At 42.4% G+C, this 13,961-nt stretch overlaps 1 protein-coding gene across 1 annotated transcript in view; it reads right to left on the reverse strand.

The window, feature by feature from the left end:
* The window catches only part of ncalda (neurocalcin delta a), a 60,467-nt gene that overhangs the window by 17,839 nt on the left and 28,667 nt on the right, over nt 1–13,961 (reverse strand). The gene's annotated exons all lie outside the window — the stretch shown is intronic.

Here is a 13,961-nt window from a genome sequence, read left to right on the forward strand (position 1 = left end):
ATTCTGCGGTTAGAACTCATTAGCAGGCGGCCCTTAAAAAAAGCATGTTTTGCATTATCATATGTCTATAAAATTCTACTTTACTTTGAAGGTTCAATAATTGGTTCCACTATGGGGTGCTGGAATCCGATGCATGTTGAATAAGCACTGCTGCTGTGTCCTCAAGTGGCTTTACACATTTCTTTTCCAGACGTTATGCTTATCAGGACTAAAATCCCTCCCTTTTGACTAACTATTGGAACTTTCCATGGAAAACAGCAGTGTGTACTCCGAGTACATACAACGGCATATGCCCAGCATGGGTTTAATTGGTCTATAAAATACACACACACACACACACACACACACACACACACACACACACACACACAATTTCTCTTCCTGGAACTATCGTATCAGTGCTTGTCGTGTAGATCTTTATGAACAGGATAAAGCTTTATAATCCATGTTTGCAGTCGATTTAAATGTTCATGTAATACAACACCAAGTTTACTGCATTCACATGTTCCTAATACATTCACCTGTTTGACCACAAACTATTAAATGTTCCATAGATCCATAGTTGTAGTTTGTTAATGACGCAGTGTTGATGCTTTATTCACGCTGATCATATCTTCTTTCACATCTATGTTTCCAGAAGTAACAAGTAAAGCCTGATATTAATGTAAACCCAAAGCTCACCCCCCTTTCATAAAGCCCAACAGAAACAGGGCAGAGCCGGTCATGTGACAGCTGGCCACTGAGGGAAATGGTGAAATACGTGAAATACAAAATGAAATAACACGTTTTGAAATTAAGCTGCTCAATGAAAAAAAAAGTGTGTTTATGGTAAATAAAATGGGATGAAATAATATTTCATAATGAAATGATATGGAGCGTCAGAGTTATAATGGGAAATAGCGGCAGACAGACAAGTGACGGGAGCCACAGAGTGTCTGCTTTACATCTGCCCTTTGGGTGACACAAACAGGAAGCGCCTGCTCCTGGTCTCAGTGAGATTGTGCCCTCGATACAGTGAGCATGCTCTTTCTATGCATGTCAGCATGTGCATGCTCATATTTTAGCACGTGTTGTCATAAGCCTTTATGTAATCAAAATGGTTTAAAATGACTCCAGCACATGCAGGACTTTCCCTCACATGTATGTTGTATGACTCCAGTATCTTAGCTTTGATACGGCCTTCACTCTGAAAAGACTTTGTGGAAATGAGTCACTTGTGTACTGAAAACCACCTCACAAGGGTCCTTGAATACAACGGCGCTGTAGGAAATGACCACAACTGCAGAAGGTTTCTTTCTCACATCCTTGGGAGCAGGTCATCCACGGTGTCTAGTTGACGACGACAATCTCATGGTGAGAAATGAGAAAACTAGTGACGACACAGACTTTCAATTTACCAACGTCAAGGAGTCCTGCCCTTCCACACGCCTGTGTAGACGTTCCACAATGTACGCAGTGATATTTGAGAAGTGATAACTTATCAGAGAGTTGAATTATCCACTCTCAGAGTCAGATGGAAACACTTGAGTCCCCTAAAAGACTGTAAAATAACCAGCCGGGCGGTTACAGCTCTTTGGCAAACATGGAGATGCAGACGGCTCTGGTGTCTAAATGGAAGAATGATTTTTGTCTGGAATTTTAACAGACACTCTCCTGTTGTTTTTTTTTTTTTTTACCTCCATCCCATTTTGTTTGCCCACCCTGAGTTTAGCATTTAAACAGCAGCTTATTGAGAAATGTGGGCAAGAGGAGATAAAGGCGGGAGTAGGTGGCAGAATTTAACAAGCTGCACGTATATCAATAAAAACGATAACCCGGAGACTGGACTCCAGAGCAACAGGAGGGACAACGCTCTCTCAAGGCCGTGTGGAGGTTAACCCAGATAAAGATACTACACATGGGAAGATGTTTACTGTACTCCTAAAGAAATCAACGGACTGTAAATAAGAATTGTATGTAGTCACTTTGGCAGCGACCTGTCAATCACCTGGTAGCCCCGCCCTAAAGCATCCTCTGATGACGCTAAATGGACCACCTGAGCTTTGGGCCGAGGCGACCATCAATCCGATACCAGTGTTTAATGAATAAACGGTATTCCTTTTTTTACTTTGTAAAACTAAATATAACAAATACATACATTATATTATTATTATTATTAAAATAAATAACACAAACACCTTTAAAATTGACAGGAATTCCGCTGTTAACATTTTGAATGCAGCAACAGATTGGTAAAAAAAAACATTTAACAGACTCCTGACCCTGGTATGCTACACTCCAGTTTCGGTCCCCACACACACACACACACACACACACACACACACACACACACACACACACACACACACACTCCTGATGACATGCTCAGCCAACTGCCAACACACTTGTGTGATGACATGGATTTTTCTTAGACGGTTTGGGGATAAATGTAGTCAAAGGAAGGCATGAAACACAGACAGAAATATTGAGATGTGTGTAGTATTAGCTAAAAATAAAATACAGGAGCGTGCATACTATATGTTTGACAGCTGACATTAAAAGGAGTCGGCACTGGTGATGACAGAAAGCGTGTGGACCTCTCAGGGCTGCTGCTCGCTTCATGCCGCTCAGAAGCCAGGTCGTGTTGGCGGGCTGCTTCGTCACTGCTGGGCGAGGCGTGGCGGACATAACATTTTCAGATGGGATAATCGGAATGTCAATGGTTATTGTATTATGTCTTCCCTTTCACCTTCTGCAGCTGCTTTCAAGAAAACACCTCAAGGGGAATTGATTCTGGACATTTGCAGTACAAATTGGGTAAATAATAGTGTTCTATTATTAAAGGTTACAGTAACAAACAACATACATAAAGAACCAACTGTAATTGGCCGGACCAACTTGGCTGTGCATCGCGATCGGGCCGACATTTCGTGCAAGATAGTGGTTTTAATCGAAGCGGGCGGAAGCGTCCACTGCTGCGTCTCTCATCCACTCATACGTCCTCTCTTGAAGCAACATTTCAATGGATGACTTGATGCGGCGGCTCTCATGGCTGACAGCAGAGAGGTGAGGAGGCTGAAGCCGTGACGGAGACGTGGAGCAGGACAGAAAAATAATACATTTCTTCCCGTCTTCAGCTGTCCTTCATCCATCCCTCTCACTCCGTTTCATCCCATTCATTAAGTCTTCCACGAGCTTCGCCCTCATCTCCATACTCTTCATCCCTATTTCATCCTACACGGACAATTCCCTCTCTCATGAAGCAACTTCACTGCAGTTACCATAGTAACATTTCGGCAAAATCTCACAGCTATTGATGAGCTTCCTGGCTGCGTGTGCTGCTCACACACACACACACACACACACACACACACACACACACACACACACACACACACACAGGGACACAGACCACTTTAATCCACAGAATGGACGCCTGGGAGATGTGTGTGTGTGTGTGTGTGTGTGTGTGTGTGTGTGTGTGTGTGTGTGTGTGCATGTATGTGAGTTGAGCAGCAACCGTAGACTGTATGTAGCAACAAGTAGCCAGCTATATAATTATTATAAAAAGTATCATTTCAAAGTCATTAAAAATCCTTTCTATGAGGCAGTGCGTCAACTAATAACAATAATTCAGTTATATAATGGTCCAATGCTACAGCAAAAATCCTTTATTTGAAGCAGCTACTCGTTATTTACATCAATAAATAAATTGTACATGAACTGCAACTGAACCAGACCACTGGCAACAGGTTGGCAGACTTTAGCAGCTTTCCCATTGTGTGCCTCCTGATTCAGTTGAAAAATAAAACTGCTTTAAACCACAGACGTTTTTTTTCTTCCTTTCGGGAACTTTTATTTATTTTTTAATAAGAGAAGTGGGATGAAAGTTAATGATTCTTTGATTTGCTCTTCAGCCATATCACCCCGCCCGAGTACAACATGCAAACATTAATCCCAGGTCACTAGGGAACCACAAAGGAAATATCTTTTTTTACATTTGATCAACTAAAATGACCACTCTGCTCTCTTTCACAAGGAAGATGGACTAGATGACCAGCCGTCCTAAAATAAACTGCACACAAGATTACAGGTTTCTAAAAAAAAGAGAAAAACTCCACAAGAACTAAACAAATGAGCCAAACTTCTCCGATAATGCCCCTTTTAGCCCCGGCTGTCCCACTTTCCCAAACCTACAACACCAGCTGTTCAATTCCTGCAGAATCTCAGATGGAGAAGATCAGTAAAAAGACTGTGGATGTCCGAGTTGTTGGGGTTGAAGTGTTAACAATTCAATTAACTAAACATTACAATAAGAAAAGGAAGAGACCACCATTTATAACACTGAAAACTTTAGAACAAACAATAACGGTCTCCCAATTCATGGGCCGAGTCCGTTGAGCTCTGGAATATCTGGGTATATTTACAATTAGCGTAATATAACCAACTGTAAACTCTGGTTAGGTGAAACTAGCAGCTTCCTTTCTAAATGTAGACTTTGTGAGTTGTCCAAAGCTCCTCTGAAGGATCCACCTTTTGGAAGATCTCCTTCCACAGGGAGGTTGCGGGTCATGGTGTTTCCTAGCTGGCCTGGTCCGGCGGTGGAGGAGAGCGCGACCGGATTAGCGAGAGAGGTGTGTCCAAACTTCTTCTGCACAGATCATCGTTCTGCCAGTCCACTCGCCCAACCCCATCCCGGCTTTTGTTAAGGTCATGAACTTTGGGGTATCGCCTTTTCAGTGCCTTAAAGTTGCTTGTGAATTGTGTGTTTGTGTTTGGAGGATGCCTCTCTCATTCAGCCTTGTAATGTTCTCAAACACTAAATAGTCCCTCACCGTCCCGGACATCTGCCACTTCTGTTCTTCCTCACGAGTCTTGCCACACATCCATATTATTCAAATAGCCAGTCGTTCATTTCCGATGTAGAAGGGATATAAGTAGAGCTCTTCACTATAGCAAGCTCCCTTTCACTTCAGGAGTACTTTGCTAACAGGTTGTTCATATAAAATTGGGTGCGTCTCTGTTTTGTCTAGTCCAGCCAAAGCATCCAAGTTATGAGAGCCAATATATGCATAAACACAACAGTAATTCAACTTCAGTTGATTTGGTTCATCTCTCTACTCATTGCAAATAGTTCTATAGGAATCCCAAATGGTGATGGTAAATATGCAATGGAAAAACCAAAGCGATTTGGGATGTGGCCACAGAATAAAATGAGTGCTAACCACACAAAGGGACTGATGTGAAACCACAAAACAATGGGAAAGGGGAGTGTCTAATTTTTTGGGGGCAAGAAACATCTGTACATTTGTTTTTCCTGAGTGCGCGAGAGCAACTTCAGTCTCCAACACAATGGACAGCAGAGATGGGAGTTGAGGCAGAGAAAGACTCTCACATGCAAAAATATAAATTAAAATACCAAAATAAAAAGCCTATATCTGCCCACATCCTGACCCAGCAGGAAAACCCAAAGACAATTCAAGCAATCTAACAACAATTAATCACTCAAGCCTCTTTGTCTAAATGATATACTTGTTTTCTGTTTAGAGTGCAGTCTGACTGACCCACAATAAGAGCTTTTCTTTATCAAAATGTTGCGGTGTATTGGTTCCAAAGAGGCGTCCAAAAGGAGAAAACCTCTCTCCCCTCAAACTTCCTGAGAATGCTGTGGCGAGGTGGGACAACACAGAGAGGCACTGGCAGACAGCCAGGCAGTAGCTGGATGCAGGGCGACCCCAGAGGGGGGCAGAGGAGTTTGTGCTACTTGGACTGAAGCCAACTTTTCCAGGCTCTGAGTCCTTGATTCTTCCCTTTTCTCTTGCTGCAAAGCTGACAACACGTAGACTATATGAGAAGTTAGCAAGCCCATCAACACCAACCACACACTGTGGGCATTGACACACTTACTCAAGTCACTTTCATAATCAACTTAAGGGGTTATGTCATTTCATCTGTGTGGCCACAGTCACTGTTGTCACTGTGCCTGTACAACTGCGGGTTATTAAATAACGATTATATAACATCTTCTCTGTTTATTCTGGCTCGCGTGCAAGCATTTGATATCCAGGACAACCATGGATCAACATTCTCAGCTCAGTCAGATTTGATTGTTGTGAGAATCAGTTTGGGTTGGATGCCTGCAAGGACTCTTCCTCTTCACTTCCTCTTTGTCCCAGGAAAAGGACCCCTGCCTGGTAGTCGGATGCTCCCTGTCTGATCTCTGTCTGCCTGGCATTGGTTGGATGATCATGGCGTCAGGAGAGAGGATGCGGCTTTAACACATGAAGCATAGACTTCTATACAACCAGAGGAGTTGCCCCCTGGTGGTCAGGAGAGAGAATGCAGCTTTAACACATGAAGCATAGACTTCTATACAACCAGAGGAGTTGCCCCCTGGTGGTCAGGAGAGAGAATGCAGCTTAAACACATGAAGCATAGACTTCTATACAACCAGAGGAGTCGCCCCCTGGTGGTCAGGAGAGAGAATGCAGCTTTAACACATGAAGCATATACTTCATGCCTGTGTGCAATATGATGAATGTGAAATGTTTTCCTTACACTGTAATATTTTCTCTTGTATCTTTTTTATATATATATGCGATTCCTTTTTATGCATTGTTAACTTTTTATTATCAAACTGTTGTGTATTGTCAGCTACAGGCTATAATTGGTTGTAGTTTATTACTACAGTAGGTTGTAGGTTGGTTAAAACCATATCTCTGGGTGACTCTTTAATGTTTCTTGTTTTAAAACAAGAACCCAATAAAAGGTCTGAGGCTTAAGTTGCTTGTCACATGCAAAAAGTCAACATCCTCACCAGTTGATTAATTTGTGTAGGAGGCATAGAAATGAAGGAACAGCATGGCTATGTACTGCATCCTCAAAATAGGAAAAAGATAGAAATAAACTTGTTTGAATGCCTATATTTGTACAAGCTTGAAAGAGGTTAGATCTATACTTTATTGTTGTATTTTCCTATGTATGTATGTATGTATGTATGTATGTAGATATATATATATATATGTGTATATATATATATATATATATATATATATATATATATATATATATATATATATATATATATGTTTAGAGAGTAACACACACATGATGATGTTGCATGCTAATATTTGCACCTTACTTTTGAGCAGACGAACACATTGTTTAATTTATTGCTTACTTTTTGTTAGGTTAAGGAGTTTTCAAGAGAAACTACAATCCAGCCGCTGTATGTGTTCCAGTCTTACTACGGCCCAACGCACATCCCTTCAACATCTGGAGGAATCTCAAGTTCGCCAGACCTGCCATGTCCCGTTACAGTTGCTACGCTATGGCTGGAATGTTTATGAGGGGGAGGGGTTTAACGGACAGGCAATTGATTGATCGACCACCATCTGGGTATGGAACAAATCTGAGGTAAATATCAATCTCCAGGCAGAATGAAGAAAACTGAATTAGCAACTAAAAACGTTAAATGTTAAGTACACCTACTGGTGCCTGTCTAAAAAAAGAACTGCCTCCCACTCAATCACACCCGCCGGACACAAATTGCCATTAGCTTTGTGAAAGCGGGGGGGATGGCTGTAAAAATGGGCCACTGCTGAACTGTAACTGATAAAAGATGTTTGCAGAACACTATAAGAGCAGCTGGAGAATGTATAGTATGGTTGCTACAGACTCTTAACCCTGGTCGCATTATGAGAGACTCGGCGGTGAGAGTGAAAACAAGAGAAAGGGAACATTTTTAATCGGGCCTGGAGATGGTTCTGATTGAAGAATGCCCCTGGGGATACAACAAAGCTCGCTCTGCTTCCTGTGGTCTAGGAAAAATAGAGAAACAGGATATAACATCACGCAAAATAACAAACAGAGTGGAAGTTACGTCACAGCAGAGGTCAAGGGTCAGGATGAACCCAGGGACCGTTGATGTGATCAGGTGAGAACATGTTCTGATGTTTATTCCGAAAAAGACAATAATCCTCCTAAACTGTGAACATGGCTAAAGAATACAAATTAATATTCCACTAATATTCCTCTTTCATTCCTTCATTACAATAGATCATATTTGGCCAGATATTTGGGTAAGAGAAACACATTCATGAGTGGAGGGGATCTTTAAGGGGACTGAATATATAGGTTGGTAGGCAGTTGTGTCTTTGAGTCAAAGGAGAGTAAGAATCTGCATCTGATGGGAGAATGTGATTAGTTGTGCTGCTCTCATCAGAGCTTAATTCCATACGACTGTAATTTGATCTAGAGCCAAGATTGGTCTTGTGTACAGCTTGAAGTGTGTATTACTTTTATTGTGAAAATCATCAGCACAGTGATGTTTCACAGCCTCAACACCAGCGACTTGTAGGGGCATCGCAATGAACCGGTATTGACGAGAACTGTGTTCTCTAAAAAAATGTAATGTTGATAACCTGTTAATAATGCACACAAGAAATGATCATTTAAACAATCCTACTTAAATCCTTTCATACACAGTAATGATTAGACTCTCTCTCTACCCTTGTTCCTAATTAATTTGCCAGGAAGAGAAAAACGGACAATAATCATGCAGTGAAAATCTGATTTTGTGACGAGTCGAGCACCGATCTTTGAGTCTTTGACAGGAAGGAGCACAAGATTAAGGACCCTTAAGATTGAGATGAAAAGACTCTGGACAACACATGGAATGACTGAACCTCTGCAGGTAGACGACCCCACATATCCTGTGAGAAAGATAAAGCTGGATGGAAACCAGCAGCTTGCAGTGTGTGGATGGAGAGGCATGTTTAGTGTGCAGTGCACATGCAGCATGTTTCTGGCAATATGAAAGTGGTTGTATACACAAAGGATAGTCAGCCAAAATGCATTTAGATTCGGCTCATAAGTAGCATTAGCAATTAGCGCCTCTTGTCCAGTTTACAACCATGTCTGTCCAAAATGTCATCACTTCTTAATTTTATCCCATCAGGCATTTGTGTGAAATTGAAAACAAAAGGTGCTAAAAAGATGTTTTGTATCAAATGAATGGAATGATGTACATCATCTTTGCTCTACCATTTCCACCAATGTAGCATCATCCCCTTTAATGTCACAATTGTGCAAATCAATGATCATGACACTTTAGAGAAATATTCGATTTATGGTATTTAGGCTGGATTAACCACAAAAAAAAACTCCATTGGGTTATTCCAGTCATAAATAGTTTCTGAATAATATTTACATTTCACTATATTATATACTACATAAAGAGTTTCAAGGACAGCACAGGACCCCTCAAACGCTCTTTCTTTACAAAGTCAGAGTTAACACACATTGTGGAATGACTAAAGAGGAAGTCTCAGCAACTGTGTGTATAACTAATCACAGAGGAGGAAAGTGTTTCATAAACACTGAAGGAAAGTCCTAACATCATTTGTCACGTGTGTGCCAAAGATATTCAAGAACCAGTGAGGCCTAAGTTGTGTGGCTGAGAGCTGCTGCCGCGACAACACGAGCACACAACACAACATCCTGTGTCAGCGGCATCATCTTCGTCTCCGACAGCTCGCAAAAGATGTGCAGCTTCAGAAAGCAATCTCCAAGCAGAAATTGCCTTCGAGTGATCTGTGAAGTGGCAACTCAGAGCCCTTTGGCCCTCACAGGTGAGATCTCTGCCGGCACCGAGCGACTCTCAGTTGTCGTGCGTCTCCAGATCCATCACCGCCCAGCGGCCACGGCGTCGTTTGAGACGATCCCTTTGGGAAATAATTCACACGCTATAAATCGTGCATAATTCAATATCTTCCATATTGGCTGAGAGTTGCTTCTGGGCTCCGTTAGAAAAACAGATACGTAAAATAATGTCAACTGGATTGGATATTATATTGGATTTTTTTTTTTTTTTGCTAATCTAAATTCTTATGAAACACATTTCATCATTCCTTTGCTGACCCCCCAATGCATGTTATTTTTTCTCAGATATGTTCCAATAGTAATTCCCCCCAAAATATCCTATTTGATATTTAATTAAGTTAAGAGGGGTGTAATATAGAAAGCCTGATCTATGATGTGAGCCAGTGTGTTCCACTTCCTTCATGAAGTCTTGATGGCCTCCATGTGGACAGGGATCATGGACTGGGTCTGAAGGAGTACACATACTAAAGTTCAACCAGAATATCTTCATCCATGCCATATTGCTGGTGTAGTCCACACAAGAAGCAGATATGCATTGAAAACATATATATAAATGCATTACTCTTTGGTCAACATGATCGCATGCCGACAGTTGGTGTTTAATGACGTTCGTGGCTTCTGGTCTGGAACATATTCACTCATAGTTTCTATTCACCAAATGAACACTGCACAAAGCTTAATTATGTTTTTGACAAATCGATGTAAAAAGCATTAACCGCAACTATAACGTTTCTAAACGCATACTAGATATGTTCATCTTTTGAGTCACTGACTGATAGTGACACGTGGTTTAGTGACTCAAATCCTAACGGCAGCAGGGGAGTTGTGTCCCATCAACAAGTCAAATCTAGAAAGTGACAGCTCACTCTTTTGTGTCTTGTGTCCAATGCGACACAACAATGTGTGTGAATTCCTCTCCGTGGCTATAAATAGAACATCTGTTTCCCATAGTTCCCTTCAACCAATGCATGGGAGTTTATGGGCCAAGATTAGCCTTTAGCTGGGGGCCATCTCTCACGACCACTCTGCACCTCATTGGGGCTGCATGACCTGTGACCCCTTTCATGAAAGAGCCCTATTGGAGAGTGACCAGGGCCCGGCTGACCAGCTGTCCCTCCAAAACCACCACCAACATGCATCTGTCTGCAAGCTCTCACCCGACTTGGTGCGTCACGGAGATGAAGGCTTTCACTGGGGATGGAGAGTGAAATACTTGATGTGGCGCTTCTATGGGAAACACTTGCTTAAATGTATTGATATTCCTAAACTCTATCATGTCCAGTTTCATCTCTCTGTCAAACGCGGCCCCAAAAAATTGTCAAAACACCATTTCCAAATTCCTCTTGCTTTTCTGTAAGCGCACCCAACCGTAAAAAACCTCTCCAGGCTGAAGATGACACTAGGGAGCACTGCGCATCCAGCGAATTGATTCATGTTTCCATAAGTATGCCTGATGTCACATTTCTGTGTACTTTCCTCTTCCAACAATCACTGATGAGGCCACAGCAACTCACTGATGCTTGCAAGATCAATGATTGTTCAGCTTGAGCTGCTGCTTTGTGTTTTATCCCATGTCTCCATTGCTGTTGTTTGTTGCATTGATCACATGGTGCAGGTTGGAGGCAAACAAAGTCATGCTTTCCTTGACTTGATGGAAGACAACATGGCATGACTCATCCATCTCGTGTGTTGTGCTATGACCGCCAGCGAGGAGCTGAACCCCACCCAGCACCACACCTCGGCAGAGAGGCCGAATTGTGCTCCAAGTGTCGGTTGCCTCTTCCTTTCTGTTCTGACCTTTACGGCGAGAGCAGATAAAGTAGTGAGCGATGTCGCAGCCTCTGAGCGCGGCACCCACAGACCGACACTTCCGCACTTCAGTCAAATGAGTGTTTTGACACGTGTTCCTCAGGCGAAGCTGAGAATGATCTGACTGGAACATACTCTTTGACACACTAATCTAGCAGAGGGCCATTGAAGCGTGACGCTGTATATATGAATGCACAACCGCACAGGAGCTCAAACTTGAACGCCGCTCTCTTGGAGTGGTCGGTGTTTATGTGAGAGAGGGAGCGCACACATTAAAAAACTTCCACTTCAAGTTAAATCCATATGCTACACAAACCTGTAAATTACACCATTAAACTTTATTTTCTCTTCATTAAACAAACTAGTAAAGTGAAGTACGAATGACCAGAGGAAACAATCAGAAACCATCTCTTTCCTTGAATAAGAGTTAAATACATCAAAGACAGCCGTACGCTCCTTTATACCGTCATATTATTAAAGAGCTGATAAAAGACTGAGAGGAATCCATGGCTGGAAAAACAACCAACAGCCTCCCCGAGTGTCTGTCTCTTCTCGTATCTCCGGACATCTTTCTCACTTCAAACTTTCCATTTCTCTGTGTTTCTGTCTCCGTCTCCGTCTCTGGTCGTAAATCAACAGTTAAATAAACTGCCTTCCAGTTGGTTTCCACCAGTGTTACATGAGACTCCCCTAAGTACAAAACAGGATGTTATAGAACCCTGCGTGGTTCATACGGTTCAGCTGAGCTTGTGTGGAGCAGAATTAAACTGTTTTCTCCAGGTTCCTTTTTTCCACGGATGTGGGCAGCGACGCATCAAATACAAGTATAAGCGTCTCCGTGGGCTCAACAGCAGAAGGAGGAGGCCGTCAAGTCACCGTTCTCCATGATACAACCATCTTAAATCAATTCAGACTTGTATTTAAAACCCAAAGCACACCGGCTTACCATTTGTTCCACACAGAAACTCGCGTTTACACTCACTTCTGCCTCCATATGTGTAGAACAGACACACACTTAGTGCTGTTCATGCAAGTTGCAGCCACTCTACGTCCAGCTGCAACTGCTGAGACACATACTGCAAGCGCACAAACACACAGTGCTCGAGTGGCAGGGATGAGCTATGTGCAGAGTTCTACTTGTTTAATGAGTATTTCAGGAGCTTAAAGGGTTTAAAGGCGGCACCACAGTAAAGTGATGGAGGTTTCTGAACTTACCAGACTGTTTTAGTTGTTCTATTATTTTGCCTTTGCCCACGTTGTCATTTTATCTACATTACTGATGATTATAGGGCTGGGCGGTATGGCCAAAAATTCATATCACGCTATTTTGTAAGATTCTGGTGGTTTCACGGTACATCACAGTATTTTTTTTCTGAGTAAACACATTAATTTATTGACCCCGGAAAGGACCGCCGCCGTAGTTGTTCACCACTCACTGGCCAACTCGCTCGCAACTGGCCAGCAGCTGTTTGTACGTTGGTACATAGTGGGTGTTAGGAAGCTAAAAATGGAGGGACTTAGGACCCAGGGGAATGTAGGTATGCATTTTTCATATACGTCATACTGGTGGTGCATAGCCCTAACAACTGTCGTTGCTCTTCGGCAGGCAGCAAAATGTAATGTTCACAGCTCACCTGAGGGCGCAGCGGTCTGATCTACGTCAGGGTTAGAACTTTAGTCATGGTACATTTATAAAATTGCACCGCCGAACTGCATGCTGGGTACAGCTCGCCCACTTATCATGAAACTCCGTCGCACACTCCTGCAAACAGCCATAGATGATTATTTATCAAAAAACTTATTGTGCAAATATTACCAATAGTCAACCCTAGACTTTCATCGCACTAGCCAGGTATTTGGTAAAAACACATATTAATTTCTCCATACCGCATAGACCTGTGTAAGGCACCGCCAGGCTAAACATTGCTTTGCTATTCTTTTTGTTCAACAAAATGCAACAACTAAACCCATACATAAGTATACCGGCAGTATTGCTGAACCAATCCCAGCCTGCAGCGTGCCACACAGGAGGGCAAAAGAAAGAAAGTAGCACCTGATGATGAACATGCACAACTCCAGGAGAGCGGTTACGCCACCTTTAGATAAGAGGAACCACCCCGGAGAGAAAAGCTGGGAAAAGAGACAGACCTGAGCCTTGTGTGTGTTCTGTGTAAATGAAAACCAGCCAACAAAATGACCAAATACCATGGTAACAAACACGTCATCCCATTACCTCCGCTCTCATGCGAGTGTGTGCCGAGTTAGTGTGAGATAAACCAGTCGGTTTGAAGAAGCCAAGACCATTTCACACGACTTATTCAAATAACCTGTTCAATGCTGAGGTCCAACACTTCTACAGAGTGTGTGTGTGTGTGTGCGTGCGTGTGTGTGCCTCAGGGTTTCATCTCAGGTTACCTTGCTCACTTCTGAAGGTGGTTTCAAAAGTAAATTCATACATAAACATGCCATCTTGTTAATCCGGCAAGTTGTATCAATTTAGGTCCTTTTAT

This window comes from Taurulus bubalis (assembly GCF_910589615.1).
Source record: "Taurulus bubalis genome assembly, chromosome: 12".
NCBI lineage: Eukaryota > Metazoa > Chordata > Actinopteri > Perciformes > Cottidae > Taurulus > Taurulus bubalis.